Source organism: Serinus canaria, chromosome 1, assembly GCF_022539315.1.
Source record: "Serinus canaria isolate serCan28SL12 chromosome 1, serCan2020, whole genome shotgun sequence".
Taxonomy (NCBI): Eukaryota; Metazoa; Chordata; class Aves; order Passeriformes; family Fringillidae; genus Serinus; species Serinus canaria.
In genome coordinates, this window is record NC_066313.1 from 93,798,314 (window position 1) to 93,812,325 (window position 14,012).

Genomic DNA, 14,012 nt, shown 5'->3' on the forward strand with positions numbered 1-14,012 from the left:
ACAAGTTGCATTTTTTTAAGGAAAAATAAATAGAATAAATCCTTTGATCAGTGAAGGGTTTTCTTAAGCTCAGAAACAGCATTAAGTTACAGTTCAAACTCTCACTTTCATGTGGGAGATATGAATGTGAAGAAAAATTGTACTGATCCTTTTTATTAAAAGGAACTATTCATCTAAGCACTGTGTTGCAGCGTCTGAGCCCTGTAAAGAGTAACATTCTTCCCTGTTCCGCTGTAAGTCACAAGCAATGAGGAAAACCTCCAAAGATACACAAAAGATGTTGGTCAGACTGAGTAGGATCATTATACCAACTCATACTCGGTTCAACTGACAAAACAGAATACTGGCCAAGTCCCACAGATGCCAAGAACTGAGAAAGAAGGCTTTGATGCACAGTCTACTTTTATGATTTTAATTTGTATTTATTTAGGAAATGTATTGCAGTCAGCTATGTAGAACACTTTCACAATACTCTATTTCATTAGAGCTGTGTTCTGAAGCTGATGCAATCTGGGCAGGAGCTAAAAAGACCATGAAATAAATAATTCGATCAGTAGAGCAAAATGCAAAATGTGCTTATTCAGTGGTTTCTTAAATGGACAAACAAACCATATTTTGGTTGGAAGTAGTGTGTAAATTTTGAATCTTATTAAAATAATTTTTAGGTCTTTTTAATCTTTAAGAAACAGTAGAATGGAATACCTTTATGGTTCCATCCATGTGGAAAATACAAATTCATATTTAGAGCAGATGATTCTCGGGATGTTGCAGGAAGTGCTTGGCATGTATTCACACACTCAGAATAGATATTTGAATACTTTAATGTCAAAACAGGTGAAAAATTTTCAAGCTATTTAAATGTAGCTTGAAACCATCAAAGAGAAGACAGCAAGATTCTGTTGGTACAACTGTGGGAATGGCACAGTCACTGGCACAGGATGCAAAACCTCCTCTGAATTTGAGAGCAGACTCTAAGTGGCAGCTATATTTATCTGTACCATTAGTACCATTCTGCATCATTCCACAGTGCTTGGGGATTTCCTACAGTGTTTTCAGACATTAAAAAATTCATCACAGAACAGCAGAACTGAATGCTTCAGAGCTTCAGACAAACATAAATCGTATAAAACATCCCTTTGAAAATATCTGTGAGTGTGCCATTTTCCCCTAAAAGGAAGTGCTGATAGAACTCATCTAAACATCTTGGCTAGTCCCTTCACAAGACTGGGCTTCTGCACAACTGATGGAGAGAAATAATTCACCTAAGATTTGCCCCTTTAAAATTAAAAAAAAAAAAAAAAAACCCTTTGAAAAAGCCCATTGAGTCAGACACAATCTCTCCTGAGAGCTTTCTTCAGTTACAGGTTTGTTTGATGACTGATTCAAATTTAGAGCCAAGTTAAGGTGAGATAAATGTTGCTGTATGTGTGAAAAACATCAGATACAAGCTCACTGATCAAGAATTATGGTTGTAATGTAAGCCTATTTTCCTGAAGAAATTTTCCGAGAAGGATCAGACAAACTTTTCATGAAATCAGACCCGATACTAAAGATATAAATCAGCTGAGTCTTTAGTTGTTATGAAAAACTGACTTCTAAAATACAGTTCCACTGTCTTTGTTTCTGATAGTCTAAATCAGCTTTTTCTTTGAAGAAAATCTTTATTCCCAGTTGTTCTCAGTCTTGGACTATTTGGATAGTTTTAAATTTTTCCAGTCCTCTGAAACTCTCACTGGCAGTGCTAAAAACAGTGCTGTGGTCACAGAGTCTGAAGCTAATATTAGTTGTCTAATAAAAATTAAACAGCTAATTTTTATTTGTTGTTCCAGCCACCAGTAAGTAAAGCATATACAGAGGCATTTCTATTACACTTTGATGGTTCAATAACTTTGTCTTCCTGATGGTCATGTTAGCAGAATGACAAACATCTATGGCAGAAATGTTTCTGTGTGATATCAACCAAAATGAGTAATTTCTTTGTTTGTATTGCTCATGAGAGTTTCACCTCATGGGCAATAAAAATAGATATTATTTTAAAAGATAAATTAAGTAATGGTTACTTTGTAATGCTGCTATGCAAAACAATAAGGGCCTTTTCTTCTTGGGAGGCTGGAAAGATGCAGGCATCAGTGGTTATGGTTACCTCATTAGATTTCACAGGCAAGTGCATATTAAAATGTGAAGATTCCAGCAGATCTAGCTGTCCAGAAGAATGTGAAGACCACAGTTTTGGTCAGAGTTCAAGTTCACTTAAAAGCTGTCCTTGAACAAGAGTATAGGCCAGTCAAGGCCAGACAGGACAGATTTCTTAAGGGAAGTGGTTTACCATAATGACTTGATAGCAGTGTCACATCAGAAATATTTGGAAACTGTTACATTAACCAAGAATGAAATTCTGAGATGTCAAAGAATGTTTTGCCTAAGGATGTTTCAAACATCACAGTTGAAACTACAAGAAAAGTGGAAGAAAAGACTTAGCAAGACTGCTGTCTCATATGAGAGTATGTTGGGGTTTTCCCATTGGTTTCAGTATCGAGTGAGACAAGGAATAAATCTCCAATTTATCCTGACCTTGATCCAAAGTCTGTTGAAATCTGAGGGAAGATTGCTGTTATTTTCATGGGTGTGATGCTGGGATTAGGGATCAGGACATAAAGATCACTGCTTGTGCTTGGGAAATCCCCTTTCCATTGTCTGTGTACCAGCCCCTGCAGAATAAAGAAAAGAGAAAAAAATGTGAAGAGCTGGGTGCCATGGTATGCTACAAGTATTGACAGGTATTTTTCCTAGTGTCAGATAGCAGATCTCACATCCTGGAAGAATTGAACCACTCTGTTCTTTGTTTGCTTTTCCTGATAAACACACACTTTAGCAGTGACTAGATGGTCTCATCAGATGAAAACAAGTTCATCCCTCTAGCTCTCTAACTGGGACTCTCTGAGTATTGCATTACTTCCAGTATTTACATTGGATATTTTTCCCTGATCACAAAAAGCATAAAGCATTATTACCATTAAACAGATAACTAGGGAAAAGTAATATAACTCAAAAAAAAGCAATATCCCCATACAATTCTGATTTTCCTTTCAGGGACCCATAGCTGGGCCATAGAGTCTTATTTAATGCAATTCTAAAACTGCTGCCCTGGGGACAGACCTGGCTGTTCAGGTCTTGCACCAGTCAGGGGTTGAAACTCTCTGAGGAGAGAGACAGTGCAGCCTCTCAGGGTGACCTTCTCCACTGCCTCACTCCCCATGGAAACACTGAAGAAAAAACTATTTTTATGCCCAGAATAAACCTCTTACAATCTGTATTTGTTTTCTCTTGCCCTCCCACCCCACCCCACTGTGAAGCACCCAGCTCCATCTCCTTGATGACCCCTTGTAGATCAGCAGGGACCACCAGCTGCCCCTGAAGCCATCCCTTTTCCTGGATGACCTAGCCAAGCTCTCCAAGCCCCTCTTCGCAGGGGAAGTGGTCCAGTCCCTCTGCCTTGGGGACCTTCCTCCAGACCTCATAATTTCTGCTGATTAAAACATTCTCTTAAGGATGTTGAAGTTGAATCTCTCCTTTCCCGGGAAGTTATATTATAATTTAGAAAAATCCTTTCATAAATTGTCTAAATTTCTGTGAGTGCTGCTTAATTCACTTAATCCACTTTAATCCATTCAAACTCAATACTGTATTTGTACAAAGAATATTTAAATACCAGACTAAAATACACAAAATTTTTAACTATAACATTTAAATATCAAAGTAAAATACAAAAAAAACTTTAACTTTAATTTTAATTTATAAACTATAAACTTCTAAACTATATCCATCCCATTCCAGGCCCAAAACTTCATTGGAAAATGGCTGCAACTGCCAGTTGCACACATATTCCTACACTGTACATTCCCTCAAAATATCTTAAGCTGCTACATTATTTCATTTGCACTTCTCAGAGTAAACCCTACCCTGAAACTCTTCCATTCAGTTCCAAACCTTTGGAGAAATTTTGCCACTCAACTATAAATAGCTGGCAATTTAGCTAACTGTGAAAATGCTGACACAATGTCAATGTTTGTGGGATAGAGTTAAAATGAGAAAGACCCTGGATAGGGCAATCAGTGCCACTTGAGTAAATTAATTCAGTCCCTATATAGTAGCATGTAACAGTGGAATATATTTAAGGACCCAGAATAGAAATCTCACTTGAGAAAAATGGAAAATTCAGGTAACTATAAAAATAGTTAAATAAAATGAATTATTACTACAATTAACGGAGGGGGAAAATCTCTTCTTGTTACTGAAAATAATTTTTCAATTATTAGGGCTAGGAAGAAATGATAGCAAAAACATCTTTTCTGCTGTAAAAATGCGGGAAGAATTCCCATGGTTGGGTGCATTCTGCAGGCTGGAGAGGTGGGTGCATGGGAACCTCATGCATTTTAACAAGACCAAGTGCAAGGTGCTGCACCTGGGCTGGAGCAGCCCCAGGTGCCAATGCAGGCTGCAGGATGAAGGGTTTGAGAGCAGTTCTGCCAGGAAGGAGATGGGGGTGCAGGTGCATGAGAGGATGAATATGAGCTGGCAGTACTCCCTTACATCCAGAAAGCCAACTGTGCCCTGGGCTGCATCCAAAGCAGCGTGGCCTGCAGGGTGAGGGAGGGGATCCTGCCCCTCTGCTCCACTCTTGTGAGATCCCACCTGGAGTGCTGCATCCAGCTCTGGGCTCCCAACACAGAAAAGACATGGACCTGTTGGAGCAAGTTCAAAGTGGCCACAAAGCTCATCAGAGGGATGGAGCACCTCTCCTGTGAGGAAAGACTGCGAGAATTGGGATGGTCAACCTGAAAAAGAGAAACTTCGGGGTGACCTAATTGTGGCCTTCCAGTACCCGAAGGGAACTTACAGGGAAGGTGAGGCAAGACTATTTACAATGGTATGAAGTGACAAGACAAGGGAAAATGGGTGTAAAAGGAAAGAGGGTGGTTTAGATGATGTAGGAGGAAAAGAATTTTTTACTGTGAGGGTGGTGAGGCACTGGAACAGGTTGCCCAGAGAAGCTATGGATGCTCCATCCCTGGAGGTGTTCAAAGCCAGACTGGGTGGGGCTCTGAGCAACCTGGTCTAGTGGAAGGTGTCCCTGCCCATGACAGGAGAGTTGGAATGAGATGATCTTTAAGGTCCCCTTCCAACCCAAATCCTTCTATGAATCTATGGTTCTATGATATATTGATTAATCCAGCAATCTTTTTTGTAAGGGGGATACCTATCGCAAGCTTTAATGATTCTACAGGATAAAAATTTAACTTATGACTTATCACCAGAGGTTAAAGAACACTGGTGTTAATGGAAACATTTATAAGAAGGAGGGTCAGAGGAGTTAGTGCTGTTCCAAGAGTTGAAGTCTTTTCTGCAATGGATGTGCAGGTCTTTACTGTTGTGTTGAGCTCAGCAGGTCAGGGCGTTTCCTGTACGTGTTTTTGATCCTCTTCCCAGACCAATTAGCAGAAATATATTGAAGGGAGATAAACCACTGTTTCTTTGTTCCTAATATGACAATTGAACATGGAAATACCAGGAAATCTATGAACAGCCTCATCTCTCTTGAAAATTCTCTGGCTGTCTTTAAACTGTGTGGACACTGACCTTCAGTCCTCAGCACTTACCCTACCAAGGCCACACTACCTGACCTTGGGAGTGCCATCTTTTAGTTTCCTTTTCTGAGAAATTAATTACATGGTGGGAAATGTGGGAAATTAAGAAGTCTATGCTGAAGCAAGGAGTTGCAAAGCTCTGGGACAACATGGCCATAGTTCACTTTTGCAATTCAAGGAGGGAAGAGCAGAGAATCTATGCTAATCTTCTCTCCACTCCATGTAACCAGTGATAAATGTGGAAAACTGTCTTCAGAAAGCAGCAAAAATCTCAAGGGACCTTTCAAATCAGCGTCCCAGAGACAGTAAATTCTGCTGCTTAGCCAAGTTTCAACTTCAAGGAGTGACTAGCAACATCAGATGGTTCAGTTTCTAATAATCAACTTCAGAAGTTTCAGCTAGATCTAGACATTTTGTGCAATAAGTATCCAAGTACAAGAATATCTCAAATCTTATCATTGAAAGAGAAGCTGTGAGAAAAAGAATCAGTAAGAGGAATATGAAACCTTCTCTCTGTTCCAGCACAGTATTATAACAATATTTTCAGAAAATTTTACTAGTAGCAGTAACCTAAAATATATAATTAAAGACATCTAGATAATAACAAATACTTAATTTTAATGTCCAAAGCACTTGAAATAGATAAAGCTGCCCTTACATTCTAGATGGGCAAATTAGAAGATGCCATAAAAAATGATATTATGGTCACTAAATATAATACTATAATGTTTTTAAAACACTCTTTTTTAAAAAAGGCATCCCACTACTGTCTGTTTACCATACAATGGCTAATTATTTTTTGCTCCCATCTCAAGTTCTTGAAATGAATACTTAGAATGTGTCATTCAGTTTCAGCTTATTTGAAGGAAGTTTTTCTTCCCTGAAAAATATGGAGCAGTTCAACCAATTTTAAAGGAATAAATTGTATTGAAATTGAATTAAATTTCTCAGGATAAAACTACACTCAGGAAAAAGGTAGTCTTTTTCTTCAGAATCCTCACAGGACTCTCACAAATTTGCTGTAAGTTCATTGCTGTAATATATACAACAGCTACTTGTCTATTTTTTCTTCTTCCTCAAGACTATTTGTAGGTTGAAAAAATAGTTACATTTGTGTGAATGTAGATTTAGATTCATTCTAAATCTACATTCACACAATGTAGAATTAGAATGAATCTAATTCATTCTAATTCTAAGAAACAGAATTGTTTCTTAGAATCCGCTGTTTCTTAGAATCACAAAAAGAAATCCTAAAAGTGTTCTGAGGGATTGTCTTCCCTGTTCCTCTTCTCCAGGTTAGGATAACCAGAATGCACACCACTCCTCCTCTGGTAATCACACTGCTGACAACCTGGACATCACTTTAGGGTGCCAGAATTCACACCCAGATACTGATCTGTGTGTCACTGACACTGTCACGGATGGCTTTTCGAGCCATCCTCACTGGAGACACCTCAGATCACCAAACTTCAAGAATAAGCTTCAGAATGGACTGAGAATGTGAAATATTGACACCAATTATCATAGTGAAGAGTTCTCAGATAACTATAGGTTGAAACATATTTGCAAAGAAGTAAATTTGTAAACACTTTAGTCTGTTCTCAGCTTAGGTGAGGAAATAAACCCTGGTATATACATAGTGCACTACTGGGATGGCAAGATTGATGCTTCAACTTTATAAAAAAAGTATATGAAAATATCACATCACATTTTTAATGAAAAGTTAGCGGTTGAATCAAATAATCTTTTGTTAGATTTATTCTTAATGGAATTGTATGATACAACAATCTGGTGTTCATAAAGAATCTGAGTTTTATTTCTTCAGGACGTCCTGATGAAAAAGTTAAGATGCAGAAATGACTTCCAAAAATGGATAAAGGTGGGTTATTCTTTATAGAGATAAATAAGATATGCAGGGAAAAATATCTTTCTCCCATATGTTAAAACAACACTGTAAAAATACACTATTCAAGGCTACAAATATTCACAATATTTTCTCTCATTAACAGTATTGGAAATCTGGAACAAGCTTCTGCCAAGGACCTTAAAAATCAATAACTGTTTCCAAATGTGCTATGAAACTATCATTATGTATTATGTCAAAATCAAGGTTAGAAAAGCCAATTTTCTATAATAAAATTTTAAAGTGTTTAAGGAAAAAAAAAGAACTGGTGGCTATTAGCAAGTCACTGAATATCACACAGTCCATGGCAACCTTAGGTTAAACTGTGGCACATACTCCTCTTGCCAGCTTTAGGCTGTAGCTGTAACTTGCTAAATTGGTGTGATTCTAATAGAAGTTAGAATCCTTAAAATCATGAACTGAAATAATGACAAAAAATGTGTCAATTGTTGCATTTAAATGATGTAAACAATGTTTGCATAGGTTCAAAACTGATTTCCTATTTTAGGAAAAACATAATAGAGAGAAGTTAAACTGTTCATAGAATTCTTCAGTAAAACATAGTAGGATGAGGAGTTATAAACTAAATATATGAAAAGAAAATCTAGGAAATTTATCCTAAAATAGACACTCCTATGTTACAATTGAAATCTGGAAGGAAACTCATACTGGATGATTAATATATAGAAATTGCTTTAAATAATAAAAGAGATTATTAAGAAATTTATCAAGTTCTAATTCAAATAAACCTCTGGAAAATATGAAAATTAGAAATAATGTGTCCATTATTTCTAATTTTTGCATAAAGATTAGAAATAATGGACACAGAAAAATATAATTTACTTGGCAATTGTGAGCACAGTCTTTTTCATACACTTATGAAATTCTACCTCAAAAATATATTTTCATTCCTCAAAGAGGTCAGCTTTAGTGTTTATAAGGAAAACCCAGCAGATACTTAAGTGGCCAAAAGTTATTTATAAGGCTTTTATTGTAGGTCATTATGCAAACTGAGCTCTCATTAAATGAGAACCCATTTTATGCATTGATTTATGAATAATTATATTGGAGGAAAATTACCATCAAAGTTTTGTATGCACCTATTCTGGGATACCTGAAATTTATTCTGTTTTGAATAAATTTGAAGTGTAAGTGTGGCAGAAGCTTGTATTTCCCAGAAAAAGCTTGTCCATAACCATAAGGAATGATATGTAAGCACAGAGTAGTAGCAATAAATACCTTCTTTGAACAGGTTAGTGTACAATAATACTTAACCTAACAGGTTTTTTGGTGGTTTTTTTTTAATCAGATGAGCTTTTAAACTGCCATTGTTATTCACAATGTTTGGCTTGGAATGCATAGAAAATTAACTCCCAGTATTCCAGAACAGGTATGTGAAGGAGAGTTCACGGTGATCTCCTGTGTCACAGTTACTGTGTTGCTGAGGGTCTGGGCATTAATGATAACTCCCTATTCCACCACATTGAAAGGGAATTCAAACTTCTTTTATTGTGACCCTCCATGTCCTTTTAATTTACTTTCTTTTTTTTTCTTAGTATCTCAATTTTTCTGTCCCACTATTACTGTCCCACTTCTCCCTGAATATTCCTTCCTGTTCTACAGAGGATCAGTTTTTTTCCCAGTATTTATTTGCCTGAAAACAAACCCAAATCCCAGATTAAGAAGTACATGTATTGTAGAAACACAGGCCAAAAAGCTCTAATTGCTTCCTCAGTTTCCTGACAGTACTGAAAGCCTGGCACTGTGGAGATACAAAATGAGAATAGCAGAGATAATAAAATAGTAGTTATAATTGTTGTAGCTGGTCACTATTAAGGTCATATTTCAGGAATATCAGCAGTGGAAAATAATTTATAGATTTGTCTGCAGCTTTCATTTTTCTGTTTTATTTAAGCTTTAAGAGAAAACACAATACAAATAAGGCTTAACAAAGCAAACCAGTAATCCAGCAGGGTCTGGAAAAGTAGTAAGTTCTATCAACATATTAATCTCACAGAAGAAAAAAAAATTAATAAGAAATAAAGAGTATCTGTGCAGTTCAACCACTTACCCTGACATTTTGGGTCTGTACTATGCACTCTTTAGCAATATTCTTTGATTGGACTTTGTTCTGTATTTGAAATTTCTTGCTGCCGCAATTTATAATCTTAAATAATGATTTAATTCTGATGGAGTTGTCACTGTTGCATACAAATTCTTCCATGATTTATAAACTCACCTTAAAAACTGACTTTCCATGGATAGATCTGTGTTGAATCTCTTCTTGTTATCCAGCATCTTAGTATATGTAGAAAAAGATGACTTCCAAGACAAAAGAGTGGTACTTCAGAGACAATTAATCAAAAATTGTGGAATTATTATTTGCTTGTTTATTTTATTGCAGTTAAGGTGTGTAAGCTTCTTAGCAGCCTTTATTTTTATTTTAAGTAAATACTATGCCTAGTTTCTAAGACAGAGCCTGGTACTATTAGCAGCCATCTCATCATTGACTCCTGGGTCCAGAAATTCCATGTGAGACTGCCTTTCCTTCAGGATACCTTGGACTGAAATAATGTCTCACAAACAAGCTGGACTTCAATTTCTAGTGAGTTCTTTGTCTTCCAAGGCTATTTTACTGGCTATTTTACTCTCATTTTTTTCTGCCAAGTTGGGCACCACATCTGTGCTCTGGAAAGTTGCTTTACTTCTCTTCAGTATGGCAAGAGCAAATTATTTTGTCTGCATCTGCTGCTCCTTGCCATTCCTACCCAGAGCCCTCCCAGGCTGTGTTTCTGCTGCTCCTCCTAAATGATGCTGCACTGGTGCCCGTGGTACTGCTCTTCAGAAGCCAAGCACTGTTCTGGCAGCACTTAGTTATGGGGCAACACCTGAAGGAATTAGTCACCTAAAATCTCAGTTAGGTCATTAGGATACCTATCCAGCAAGCCAGCTGTCTTCAGCAAAATTTAATTTAAGACTAATCAGATGTTTAAATTTTGATCTTTAAATGAGGTTAAATTCTTATCTGAAATTGGAGCTTAAAAACTAGTTTTGTGTGCCAGTCACCATTTTAAATTCTTCTGAAATTCAGAAGAGTTAGGCCAGCATTTATCTAAATTGAGTAAAATTGAGACAGAATTACACAATTGTGATACACTTTTACCTTCCCAAATTACCCTCCCAGGTGGTTCCAAGTATATATGTCCTCAAACTGGTTCATTTCAACCTTCAAATTAGGGGGCAGTCAATTGGTGCTCAACCTAAACTGAAAAATCCATTTCTGCAAAATGAGGTTTAAACATTCATGTATTTTCTGTCTTTGTCTTTGATCTTGAAGCAGCAAGTTTATTTCCTTATAATGCTCATAGTTGAATTAGGTGGTAAGGAGAAAAAAAAAAGAAAAAAAAGCACAGGATTTTTTTCTCACACTAAGAAATCTTCCCTATATCAACAATTGGAGGACATTGTGAGACATTTTCAGAGCTGATTTAGGACTGCACAATACTCTATATTTGAACTTAAAAATTAATCTGACCTGGTTTTTTTGCTTCAAAGTTGGATGAGCTTATCCTGTAGTGATGTTTACAGGAAGTAAATTTGAAGTTCCCCTAATAGCTCCTGATGACTTGGAATGTTAAATTTTTGACTGCAAAGATTTGCACAAAGATGCTACAGATTAAATGAAATGGGTTGTTAACCACTGTTCCCAAAATACTTTCTTAGTGTGCTACCTCAAAGACAATTTCTAACTCAGAAAGGTGATTTGACTTAGTTCACAGGCACAGATGCAAATGAGTGCATTCTTACCTTGTGTGAATGTGCAGAGAATGTTAACATTAACCTTTGCACTTAACACACAAATATTATGAAATAAAATCTACATTAATTATTCCCCAGCTAAGATGTTAATTATGACCTAGTTGTCATAGGATAGAATAGTTATAAATATGCTAAAATACTCTTTTATATATTTCTTGAAATTTCAAGTTTAGCCCAAGAAGTTTGTTTAAGATACTATAATATATAGCAAGAATGTTGATATGAAATATTTTCTATGACTTTTTTCAAGGTCAGAACACTCCCTCACTATATGTTTGCACATTGCTCTATATAAACAAAGTCTGATTTCAATTACAGTTCTGTTCACTACTGTAATTACTCATAATAGAATCAGGTAAAACACATGCTTTTTGGAGCTTCTATGGGTTTCATTAATGGTAGACATTCAATATTTATGTGGGTTCCTTTCCATATCCACATAGGTAACACCACCTTAAAGTGACTCACCAAATCTTTTCACTAATTGCTGTAATGCAATATCCCAAATTCTGCCTGTTTCCAGGTGAATCTTTGTGCTGGAATACACTTGTACGTTCTCAAGGACTGAGCACTTGTTCTCAAGGACTTTGGTGGCTCTGAAGTGGGACAGCAATCCCTTTTACTGAACTGATGGATATTTAGCAAGTTATATTGTACTGATCTTTAACAGGACCAGGGATCTTCAATCTCTAGCCCTCAGAAGTAGTTGAGGACTTGATGGAAATTAATCAAGTGTAATTGGGCTCCTAGTCCCATGAGAAGCTGTGCCCAGGAATTTCAGCTACTCCTGAGGACAGATGTTTAAGGGATTGTAAAAATGAACAAATAAAATAAAACTGTATTTATTGTTGTCTCCCTGACTTTAAATGTTATATTCTAGTTTGAACCTTTTATCCAGAAAGTAAATAATCTGGGTTTAGTTCCTGTTTCAGTCTAAAGATATTCAGATCTTCCACCTACCTGAATTAGACCTTGCATTAGTTTAAAAAGATAACCACTGTAAAAGAAAAAAAAAAAAAACAAAACCAGAACCCAACACCACTCAAACCCTCCACCAGCCCAAGCCCCACAGTCTTGGTGGCAGAAACCATGCTTGAGCAGCCTTGTACCTGAGATGAGCACTACTACCAAGCTGTGGAAGCCCCAGCTCTGCTGAGAGTGCCCCAGCTGGATGGGGCACCATATCCCATCCTGCATGCTGAGCACCTAGCAGCAGCTCTCCAGTACTGATTCATCAATGGGATACATTTCTCTCTCCTTTGGAATTTGCCAAGAACTCTTTTGTTCTGTGAACTTTTAATTGTTCATCATGTCGCGTGTATTGGTGATGTAATTTCAAGTGACCAAATTGAGTTTGATCTAGAGGTTTTAATTAGATCTAGCCAGATTTAGGTGAGTGCAAGGGAAACCAGCTTTTGAGGCCAGACAGCCCTGCCAATGTGCAGGCAGAGGAGAGCTCACTTGCCAGAGGGCTTCCAGTGTCAGAGAGCTACTGTGGAAAGTTTCTCTAGATCCTACTTTTCAATGAAAAACCTTAAAACCATTTTGCATTTGACTATAAGTCACGAAGATATTATTACCAGAGTTACTGTATCAGACTCAGAGGTGCTCTCTGAATGAAAAATTAGTGCTTTATTCTCCTCTGGAGCACACATATGATTGCCTTTATTCAGTCTGGTGTCTTTGTGCTAGCACAGCATATTTTTTCATTCCTGTTTACTCCCAGATGCTTTGTTAATTAAATTTTCTTTGGAACTCATGAAAAACATTCTCCATATTTGCAGAATCTTTTAGTAGGAGTGTTCTCTCTTCCTTTGCCAAAGTATGCACAGCTTAACAGGTTTGAAGTAACCAATTCATAGTGTTAGCATGTGGTGGAGTATATGATATGTTTGGTACACAAAGCAAATAGCAATAAAAACCTGTAGTTTGAAAGCTAACAACAAATAAATGGCTTGTTTTACTAGAAATTCTTATTCTTAATAAAAAACAATAATCTGCTTAAGACACCAAGAAATAAAGTTAACTTTATCACCTCATCTATCTGAATGTTTTTATTTTGTATTTTGATGTTCTTTTTCTCTATGGCCTTGCTAGAAAATGTATTTAAAGTCAAATATAACATAAATGTAGCTGAAAGTCTTTTTATATGTTTTAAACCACTTGAGTTTATACTGTTAACAACTCTGTTTCTCTGGATTTTGAAGTCAGTCTGACTTTTAGATGCATAATATGAATGGAAGAATACTGATTTACATGTAATTAGCATTGACATTTTATAAGGCTGATACAGTTTTATGCCTCTTTTGGTTGTCTGTTGTAAACAATCCTATAAAGAGAGCATTCTGACCTAGCACAGAACATACTGTGCTCCTGGTTTTCACAAATCACATAACTATTTTTTGCCATGAATCTACTGCCATCAAAGAAGCACGAACAGAAACAGACACTGCTTTGCTTCAGTTCTACTGGGGCTTTGTACTTCTATCATATGTTGCCCCCTATCCTTTTTGTCATTTCCACTTGGATGAAATGAATACCAAATGCCACTAAATACGAGTGGAAACCTTTCACATTTATTCTGAAGAGGCTACAAAGGGTGCTGAACAGTAGAGAATCAGACTGAGATTAAGCTTCTGTTTAAC